We start from the raw sequence: 12,088 nt of genomic DNA, 5'->3' as shown, positions 1-12,088 counted from the left end.
CTATCTAACAATCAAGTTGTTAATGCCCTGATTAAAGAAATCACTTGGCTTTAGAAGTAAAAAACATGTCGATGTCCTTTTTAACACCTTCCACACTTGCATACGTTTTCCCATTAAGATGGTGTTGCAGCGAACGAAAAAGTTGGTAATTTGATGGTGCCATATCTGGAGAATATGGTGGGTGGGGGGGAGAACTTCCCAACCCAACTACATAATCTTGTGTTGCGTCAAACGTGCCATACGTTGACGTGCATTGTCGTGGGGAAGAAGACATTTCCGATTGACGAGTGAAGGGCGTTTTAGATGAAGGCTTTGATTTAAACGTTCCAGTTGCTGACTATAGATCTCTGCATTGATAGTTCACTGTGGATTAATTACTCCTTCGATGTTCCACCAAATGCAATACATCACTGCAGCGGATGGAGTCCAGGTTTTGGGGTCGGAAGTGGTTTTTATCTGGGATTGAGCCATTGTTTATGGCGTTTAATATTCGCATAGAGAATCCATTTTTCATAACCGAGGGCAATTCTGTCCAAAAATGGTTCACGCGCATTACGCGCCAAAAGAGAAGAGGCAACGTTCACACGTTGGAAACGATGATCATCGGGGAGTTCGTGAGGCACCCAAACATCTTCTTTATGGAGTTTTCTCATATTCCTTATATGTTTACCTATTGTTTCATGAAAGACATGCAATTTCAGGGCCATTTCACACGAATGTGTTGCCTTGGGTTAGACCCAACAAGCGTCTTCAGAGCATTAATATCAACTGCAACATGTTGACCCCTGCTATCACAGTTTTTAAGGCTAAAGTCACCTGAACGAAATTTGTTGAACCATCGTTGACACTTACGAACGTTCAAAACATTTCCATAAACTTTTTTTGATATTCTTTGTGGCTACAGAAGCGTTATTTCCCTTTTTGTATTCAAACAGCACTACATGCTGAATGTATGTCTCGTCGTGTGCCATCACTATAAGGGATTAGAGTATGTATGTATACATATATTTATTGGTGTTGTTTCATTTAAGTATATCATTAATTTAAAACTGACATGTATCACGTGTTATAGGAGCGAGTTTTTAATATATATACTTTTGTTCCGTCTATTTTAATTCTTCCTGATGACGGTTCGAACAAATGTGACCGAAACATGTTGCAAAATATATTTGTTTTTGCTATAATAAATAATTGTGGCTTAAATGGCGTATTATTATATTAATTAAAGGGCAAACTCATTTTTTTAATTGCACTAAACATTGAAACAGTAGCACAGTCTACGGACTTACAACGCTAGAAACCGGGTTTCAATACCAGTGGTGGGCAGAGCACAGATAGCCAATTGTGTAGCTTTGTGCATAACTTGAAACAAACAAACAGTAAACTGAAACACATAATTACTAAGTTATCAAAAAGAAAGGACAAATTCGTGTATTTTAAAATTTACTAAAACATTTAACTCATCCATTGTATAACTAATAACCTTTTGAGATGTTAACGATGAAGTTATTGTCACATATTTTAAATCTCACCGAATATAGAAAGAGTAACTTGAAACAATGAAAATTATTTAAGTTTTATAGAAGAAGGGCAAAGTCATATATTTTATACTTCTTCAAATCAATGAAGACAGTAATAATAAAATAAAATGATATGAAATAAAAAGGGGAAGGGAAAGCACACTCTTTATGTATCATTCATCTAGAGTTAGTTGCTACAATCCTACGAAGTGCTCTTGGGAACTAATGTTGTTTGCTAAACACTCTCTTGATTTTTTGTCAGGTCCTACTTTGTTTTGTCAATCTCTGCCTGAGACTAATAATGTTCTCTCGCAACTCCGAATTGATCAGTTTCTTCCCCACTCCTCTTCTTGTCCTCCTTATGCTGATATATGCCCCAGCATTCTGTAAACTTAGCTATTTGGACCTGATAAGGATGTTTGACGTCAACTTTCAAGTTATAGAATGTAGTGGGCCAAGATGCTTGGGAATGCCATTGATGAGTACCAGGTTTGAAGTTAAATGCTTTGGGGGCTTCTTGAGTGGAAGGGGAGCAACTTACGTCACAGTAGAGATAGTCATTGGTGTAGATGATGAAATTGTGACAGATGACGATTAATGCTAGACCTCTCCAGGATTCTTTGGACTTTTTTAATAATTTAGTTCTGGGGGTCTTCTTTGTTTAGGTATATAAGGCTTTCGCGAAAGGTACATGATCATTTAATTATAGTGTTTTATCGTTTGTGTGCACATTCTGAAAGGACATCTGTACCCCCCCCCGCCTACACTTCTCTGTTGTTGGCTCTGATTTCATGGCCAGAGGCTTTGCGGAGGCATCTTACGAGGTAACATTGCAGAAAGTTGACATCACTATCTCAGCCAAACATAAGAACAATTTATTTAGCTCCTCCACTGGCATCTCCTCAGCTGACACTTCTTAAATAGCCACTTCTGATCTCGCCAGTACACCAGAAAGTAATCAGTGATGTATGGTTGTAGCTTGTGAACTTGTCCAATGAGTTCATATGCACCATGAAACCACTGCAGCTCACAGTTTGATGGACTGAGTTGTTTGAAAATGAGATAAGGACCAGTCCAACAAAGTATTTTCTATGTCAAAGGCACATACAAGAATCACACACAATATCCACTCTCAAATTTCCATTCCCTTACAACTTTATTGTAGTTTCTATTCTGCCATGTGATGGTCTTTCCATTTGCTGATGTACAAATATTTTCATTTGTGTCAATTAGCAAAGACCTTAAGTACTTACTCCCCACATTCTTGCAGACACTGTGACATTTCTTCTCCAGATGGCACACCATAGTGAGTTGTTTTCTCAACTAAACATGAGCATGTTTAGTGAACAACCAATTAATTTCTGCTCTGTTGCATGGTACACCCTCATAATGTATGTTATGTGTTTATCCCAGTTGGTTCTGATGGAATTAACAAGTATTACAAACAACTGAATGATAGTCTGAATTATCCATTCTGTTACTTCTACCATGCCTGGTTGCATCACTTCAATGTAACTGTTGTATGGTTTGTTTTATTGGATTGCAAAAAATAATTAGTGAATGGAATAGTTTTAAACTTCAAAAGAACTTTCTACGGAATTGGTAGCCTCCGTAAATAATGTTTTATTTTTATATGTATTATTTGTATGAATTCGTAGCTTTGAAAATTCGAAAATATTTCATTGGGATATATTTTTACAAGAAAAAATTAGAAAGACCTACCTTTGTTGTAGATTTTAATTACAAATCTTTATGGCTTCTTACATTCTTGTAAGATTTTCCTCTACATTTTTTATCATAAAAGTTGTGATATCACTGACGTACAGTAAAACTTTTTTTTTACCATTAAATTATTTATTACATTTTAAGCCTATTTTATATTCATATACATAGTCTTTTTTAATTTCTATTTAGTGTTTTTTTTATGTACAATACTCCAGTGGGTCAGCAAAAGGTTTAGACTTACAATGCTAAAATCCGGAGCTCGATTCTCTACAGTGGACATTGTGTAGATAACCAATTATATAACTTTGTGCTAAAACAACAACAACAACATCATTTCTGGCAATTCAAACAGTCATTTAGGCCAATAAGGCCTTATACAGCAACCTTCTCAGTGAAATGAAACTTAATACCATTGAGTATAAACCTACTTAACAAAGCCTACACATCTTATTTTTCAAGAGTATTTTTTATCATACTGCATCATTATAATTCAATGAAATATAAATGATAAAGTATTATTTTTGAAAGCTTTAAAAAAATCAGCAACATATCACCAAGCTATGCTGTTATCATCTTTTTCCAACCATTACGCGATTCTCCGCTAAACGGGAAGTCATGCTGGATTAAGAATTGAAAATAACAGAAAAATATATTTTATAATGTCTTCAGATCCCTAGCCTATGATATGACTTGTTGCGGCCGGAATATAGGCAATTACATCACACCATCACAACCAAGGCTGAGAAGCAGTGAATGTTTAAAATCGATAAAACTACATTTATATTCAAGAAACGAGATCAATAAACGCCATTTTATTCAAAACTATTATAATTTCCTTCATTGAAGCTACAAATGCCGTATTATTCTCAGAAAAAAAATTCTTAAAAGTAACAAGCACTAATTATTACGTTTGGAATGTACTGAAATCAAGTCAAAATCTGCGATTTTTAGTTTAGTTTTATTTATAAAATTAAAATTAACAAACTTTTTATTGAATAAATTTCACCTCTAAAGTTTGTTTGTTTTTTAATATTCGGAAGAATAAATACACGTTAATTTTCTATTTTTTTTAAATTCAATAGTTCAATTTTCCCCAGTCATAATAGTATTAAACCATCAGAATGTAGAGGATAGAATTAAATGTGCATATTTACCACACCCAACACTCTACACACTCAGAAAACAACTAGCTGTTGAAAGTAGCTTCCTTTTTGATCAATATGAAATTCTGCTAGTGTTCCAAATCTTGAAATACATTGTTCAGCTAACACATTAGTGACGAACTGTGCTATCAGATCAACGTATGGAAAGCTTCAGCACAGTTAGTGGAGTACTTGATAATGTCCAGCACATACTGATCACCTCATTCGGTCTCTAGGAGAGAATCAGCTGTATACATGACTATTTTTGTAAGAGAACCAATAACTTTCTGCCACAGTTCTCTCTGTTTTTTCCTCTGCTAAAACACAAAGTACAGTATTTGCACCATTACTGAATATCTCTACACAAAATGAATGATATTTGTGCATAACACCTTGGTGGCTTCCAGGTCTTATATTATGCAAAGTCTGAAGCATTTTGTGTCAGAGCACTCTGGAAACCACTAGCTGCATCACACGTTCGGACCCATTAATAGCTGGTTCATTACAAGGGTACAGCACACCTTTCTGAACACGTAACTGCTCGTACAAGTACAACAGGTTTAGTGCATCCATTTTATAATCAGTAATTGGTAATGATCATGCTTCACTTTACTGCACAGCTGGCAACACCCGTACTATTTCTGGGCTCTTTAGTTGCTCTTCCTGGAACACGTGAAACATTATGTGAGGAGTTCATGCACTAGTGGAATTATCACTTACTGTAATTTGATATTGCAGTGTCTGTAACGGATTTAATCTCACACTGTCAGGATATTCAATAAATGGACAAATGTTCTATGTTTGGTAAGATACTCACTTAGCATATCCTTGTTATGGACCAAGTCAATGATGTACAACAAAGTCATACCCTTGCAATGTTGTAATCCAGTGTGAAATCATCCCTTTATATTTTCTTAAAGTTCATTTGCTGTTTCAGTAAATCATGGTCAATACAAATGATTAACTTCTTTTTCTACCAATAAATGAGCCAATAAAGTACGTAAAATATTAAATGTGAAATAGTCTTGTCATTCAGTACCTGCATTCATGAATTTTCCTCATACAATTAGTTTATGTAATTACACTCCTCTCTGCACCTGCTCTAATTTCACCATTGCTAACGTTGGTATTATGCAGAAATGGACACTCTTGTTTCGGATATGCTAACACTAGAACTTCTACTAACTGTATAAAACTGAAGAGCACCTGCATATCATGTTTTAGAAGTAAATGTAATAAATCTATCTCTACTTCAATAATATTTAACCCAAAAATAGTTTCTAATTCATATCTTGCCATTTTGTAATAATTATTTAGTGTATGTTTGGTTGTTTCAAAGTTAAGCACAAAGCTACACAATGGGCTATCTTTGTTCTGCCCACCACGTGTATCGAAACCTGGTTTCTAGCGTTGTAAGTCCGCAGACATACCGCTGTGCCATTGGGGCTTGTTTATTGTAATTCGTAAAGACAAATTTTAAAAAGCAGCGTTTATTTGTTCTGAGGCTCCAATGAGTTCCACTTATAAACAATGCAATTATAATTTTTTTACATTTTTCTACTCATCCCATTGCATGGATTTATATTTGCTAAGAAGCGAACACCCTTTGAAAATATAATTATACATGTCTTGTTTCTCATGAGATTTTTCTTATCTGTTACTAGTTGTATCACTATAGCCTTTTGTTCTCACTTTTTTATGATATCACAGCAGTTGTTTTTTGAACAATTACTATTGGAGCACAGTTTCAAAATAGCTGAAGCACAACTTAAATAACATTTGATAAGACACATTGTAATCTATTTACATCAACGTAGAGCAAATAAAGTGGTTTGAATAGAAACTTATGGTTTCATGAATAAATGGTTAGATAGAGATCCTGCATAGCTTAACAATGGAATCCAATGAGAAGTGTAGAAGACATTATTTTCAATTTTGGAAATATTTTCATGGCAAATTATAGCTGTTTGAAACCTACGGAATTTTTTCTCTGACAATACATCAGTTAAACGTAGTTACGTTTACTAAGTACACGGGGCGACGGTAAAGTATTCCTATGACTCACATCCTTATTTATTGAAAATAATTGTTCATTTTGCCATATTTAAACAATGCATACAAATAATATGACTTATTATTTATTGAAAAGAAGTTACATTTATTGCATAACATTTTATTTCAACTAAGAATATTGTTGCCCAACCTGACAGAGGTGATACTGATGCTAATTTATAAGGTCACGATCTAAGCCACCAATAACTCTTGTCAGTTTTTATGGTATCCTTTATGACTTAAAGTCAGAAATGGTGACTACTGCAACCAGCAAAATAAAGTATCAAAGAAATATGCTAATGGATATCAATCCAATAGTCCCCCCGGTGGACACAGCAGATAGCCCGATGTGGCTTTGCTATAAGAAAACACACACACACACATATACTATATTGACAGAAGAATTTTAGGACAAAACGCCATCTATTATAACTTAATAAGCTCCCCCCCCCCCATTGGCACAGCGGTATGTCTGCGGACTTACTACGCTAGAAACCGGGTTTCCATACCCGTGGTGGGTAGAGCACAGATAGCCAATTGTGCAGCTTCGTGCTTAATTCCAAACAAACAAACAAAATCAATCAAGTTTAGATTGACAGGATATATTAAATGGAAATTTCTGATAAACAATAAAAATTTTAATTGTAATACGAAATGAAGTATTTTCAATATGTTTTGTTGTACAATAAAAGACTTTGGAAATTTACAACCTAAAAAATTATAGAAAACTTTTTTAAGCCGAAAAAACATATTACTTGGTAAGTTTTATTAAGTTTCATGTATTTATTTTAATAAGTATTTCAACTGTGAGAAGGAAAACAATCAAGGAATATTAGTCTCATCCCTCCAGTCTGAAAATGACTAAAGCATATTCTAGTGACTGACATTCTTGACTGCAGTCTTCAGATCGCCACTATTTCGCCTCACATTTATTCCGAACAGATATTGGTGGAGCAATCATATAGAAACTGGCCACGAATCATTGATAATACAATAGCAAATCTAAGAAACAACAAATATCTTACTTGGTTAAGGTTTGAGGCCAGTTTCTAATCACTGTGATATTTCCAGTGTTAGTATATATTCACAGAACAACCAAAGAATTCCTGTGTACACATGAGTGAAACTTTATCTGGTTTCAAGTTCACGTTTGCCTTCGATTAACTGCTGAAGTATCATAACCAGGTTTTCAATGGCAGACTAAATCATGTGACCAAACACCAAAATAGCATCTCTCCCATTATTACCCTGCTTTCCTAAATTAATATTTTCATTTTGTAATATTTATTTCTTATAATTCACAAAGAAAATTTAAAGCAAAAGCTCAAACTTTCCTTTGTGATAGTTCCAATGAGTTTAGCTTTAAACAGTGTATTTATTGATAATTTTAAACTGTTTCTGTCTATACCAAAATATAAGCATTCAAAGGTTAGAGGTGTATTAAATAGATTGAATGACAAGAGGCAAACTGTGTAAAGACCATCTCTAGTGCTGAAAAATAATTCTTGGTTTGCTCTCGTCATGTAGTTTGACTTACTAATATTCAGAAGCAAATTCTATAGAGAACCAATGAGAACTTCCCAATGCACCGAGAAATTAGTTCTTCATGAGAGCGGAAGAGAATCAATATGATTCCCTGCATTTATCTGTCTAAAACCAACTCCGGGTTTTGGTATGCCCTCCTTCTTTCTAACAATTACTACTGAAGTACTCTGTGAAGAGTGTGTGAAGCCATTCTTTATTAATATCCACTAAACCTCAGCACTGGACATATCTCTATTGTACCAGGAAAGGCTGTATTGCCATTGCTTTATCAGATATGCGCCATCTATATTTAAGTGGTAAACAGTTACTCGTATATTACTCGAATGACCATCTGATCTGCAAACAGATTGATATAATTATCCAGCAATCTATTAAGTTTGTGATGCTGTGTTGAATTCAGTTTTCACAGACAGTCATCCGCTAATGACATCAAAATTTCTGTCAACCATCTATTTGCTTTCAGATTCAGCACGACAGAAATGAACCTAATGACTCATGTGACATTAAGAATACAACTTCAACAAGCAACACCAAGTAACATAGGGACCTGTAACAGTGATAGCATCATTCATCTAATGACATCTCTTACACAACACCAGGCTGAGACACCTACTGCTCTGACAGTACATGGTTTTGTTGGTGCTCAGGTATCCCTACATTTAGATGAATATTTGGTCTTTGCTCAAAGGTGATAGAATGACGAGTTGGGGTAAGAAAGTCATATTTCAGCTTTGTATGTTACATTGTGGTTGTAGTACACACACATACACTTGTCATGGTGGAGAAGCGTAGTTTCTAGAGAAGTACCAGACTGTCAATAAAGAAAAACACCCAACCACAGTTCTGATAATTGTTATTTATAGTTAGCTGAAGGTGACAAAAATAGTTTCTGGTTGATGAAGTTTACTATTCAGGACTCTTATTTTGCTAGGAAAGACAAAAAAGAAGAGGATTAGATGGTGAAGACATGGACACATGGTACAGGTAAGAACCACTCAGTCTCAAAACAATTATCCAACAAATCTTTGTGTCGACCTTCAGTTATCCAATTTTTTCAGCACACTCAAGTCTAGCCTTAGGATTAGAACATATGAAGCAGCTATGGAGGTTACAAGAAGTGTTTTCCCTTGCGTTTGTGGCTGTATTATAGACTTAGCTGTAAGGTAACATCACTAACATTGGTAAAGTTCAGAAAGTGTGAGAAAATGGACAGTCTTTGATCAGTCTCTAACGAATTAGGCAATTAAAGTATTCTAAGTCATTAGAATATTACTGGAGTGAATGGCTATCTTTCTAGGTTCAGCCAGATTGAAGACTACAAGACCCCTTATGGTTATGAAATGTTATGTTCTGATATACGGGAACCCGGTGCAAGGTCAGAGATAAAAGAATCAGTTCGGCATGGGTTTTAGAAAGGACTACAAAAAACAATATTTCACTGAGAGACGCGAAGGAAGAAAGTAATATGACTGCTTCTAAGAAAAAAACTATTTCTATGTCTATGTGTTATTTATTACCAGTAATAAACAGCAATTTGTCATGTTACTTCAATTATTTTATAATGGTTTGAGCATTTTAATTCCTTAGAGACTGACTAAATTCCAGTCACTTTCTCAACTTCGCGTTACCTTACACCTAACTTTACAACAAGCTGTAAAAATATCATATTCATGGATCTTCACAGCATCGAGAAAAGTATTATGTCCAGGAGAAGTTTATTCCTATACCTTACTATTCTCTTGGGGGAAATTCCTTACTTCACCAATGAATTCTTTCACCTTGCTTCTTGGACCTTTAACTTGTACAAAATGACACTATCACTTGGATAAAGTTCTAAATTTATAATGCACAGTAGTCAGAGAGAGTACAAAAAAGTATACCCAACAAGGAAAATAGAAAAATCTGTCATGGCAAATCATGTGATCACACACCAAATTTTTAACTTTACTACCTTACTCTATGGTTTTTTCAGGTTCACTAATAACATTAGAGATGAGGATAGACTGTTGTAAAGTGAAGAAATAACAGGAACTATAATGCATAATTAGATTAAATTTCTGACGTGATTGAGGTGACTCAAAACTAAACATAATGTTGAACAAAGTAAAATTAATCTTCATTTCAAACACAAACAACTCAAAACAGAAGAGTGGACAGAATGTCAGAGAGCATGTTGAAATGGCAGGCATTTATGTTTGAATTCTCTATCCATCCTGAAAATATTCTGAATCTAGACTGAGAAAACTATCCTCTTCATACTTAAATGAAAATGGTGAGCTCTCCCAGAGTGCGTGATTACCAGGTCACTTGGTTATTTCATGAGTGAAAGTAAGAAGGATAAAGCTTCTAGGAGTTTCCAAACTCACATACAGCAATGCCTATATACAATATCAAAACAGGTTTCCAAAAATACACCATCCGTGAGTTATATGCAAATATACCAAAGATGGGCACACTTCTTGTGATCATGTAAAGTGGCACCTAAAGTAAGATTATTACTACGAACGATGAATTTTTCTATATATATGAAAGTTTACACAAATTCTAAGTGTGTGTATGCTTTAACATATAAGTAAACCTTTCTAAATTATTAAAGATATAATACATGACCCACCACTAATTATGTTGGTCGTTATCCTTCACTAAAAATTAGTGACATGATTTTTCAACATGATATATGATAAATAACCTGGTCTATCACCAAGTATAAAGTAGTACATAATCCATCATCAAGCACAGTGATGAAGAACAGTTCGTTAACAATCAGGTAGAAGAAAATGGCTTATCATTAATGTCTAGCAAGGATATAGTCTATCACGAAGCATGATGATAAGGTATTGTTCATTCTCAAATGTGGCAACCAAATGTGATCCATTAACAATCATGGTAACCAGACATATTTCATTAACAACAATGGCAATAGGGCATGATCATCAACAAGTATGTTGAAGATTAACTATCATTAAGCATTGTAACAAAACATTGTCCATCGCAAGAATAATAGCAGAACATGATTCATTCCCGAACATTTAAGATTGATCAGAAGGACGTTAGCAACAAATTAAGTTTTCCTTACAGTTTTCTCATGAAATATAACAATATATTAATATTTATTTAAAAACACTGTTTGAACTTTATTCTTATCAAAGATGATACAAACAAATATTTAAACAATTTTTTCTTTACCCCTTTTTATATTGTACTTTTATCGGAAGGCTCTTTAAATTATTTAATAAATTTTATGTATAAGGCTATTAAACTGACGAGTATTGATTTTACTTCATATACACTTGTGAACTCGAGCAAATTCATTAATCGTAGTTGAAATATTTTTACTAATATAAAGTTATGGCGCTCAACTCGCAATCTAAGGGTCGCGGATTCGAATCCCCGTCACACCAAACATGCTTGCCCTTTCAGCCGTGGGGGCATTATTATGTGACGGTCAATCCCAATATTCGTTCGTAAAAGAGTAACAAAAGTGATGATGACTAGCTACCTTACATTGCTAAATTAGGGACGGCTAGCGCAGGTGTGTAGCTTTGCGCGAAATTCAAAAACAAACAAACAGAGAAACCCACATCAGTGCTAGTAAAGACCTATGGCGCACGTTGTCATTTACCAAATTGTTAGATTGTTACCAAACTAAAGAAAGAAATTAATTGTTGTATAAACAGTATCTCAGAAGACGATTAAAATAATTTTATAAAACTGTAACATTTCTAGGGATGAAAAAATGTGATTTACATTTTTACTTCAACTTTGAAATATGAATATGATCTTTATTTCCTTGCTTACCAAAATAATACAATTTAGATTTTTATTCGGCCAAATTGGGACTGCAATTCCGTGAAGTAATATCAATGATCAGGACTGGTTCTGTTGTATTCACACAGTAAATCTCCGCAATACATTTATCGCGAGTCCGGCATGGCCAGGTGGATAAGGCGCTCGACTCACAATCTGAGGGTCGCGGGTTCGAATCCGCATCCCACAAAACATGCTCGCCCTTTCAGCCGTGGGGGCGTTATAATGTGACGGTCAATCCCACTATTCGTAGGTAAAAGAGTAGCCCAAGAGTTGGCGGTGGGTGGTGATGGCTAG

Source organism: Limulus polyphemus, unplaced genomic scaffold (assembly GCF_000517525.1).
Source record: "Limulus polyphemus unplaced genomic scaffold, Limulus_polyphemus-2.1.2 Scaffold391, whole genome shotgun sequence".
Lineage (NCBI taxonomy): Eukaryota > Metazoa > Arthropoda > Merostomata > Xiphosura > Limulidae > Limulus > Limulus polyphemus.
This window is presented reverse-complemented; position numbering follows the sequence as displayed.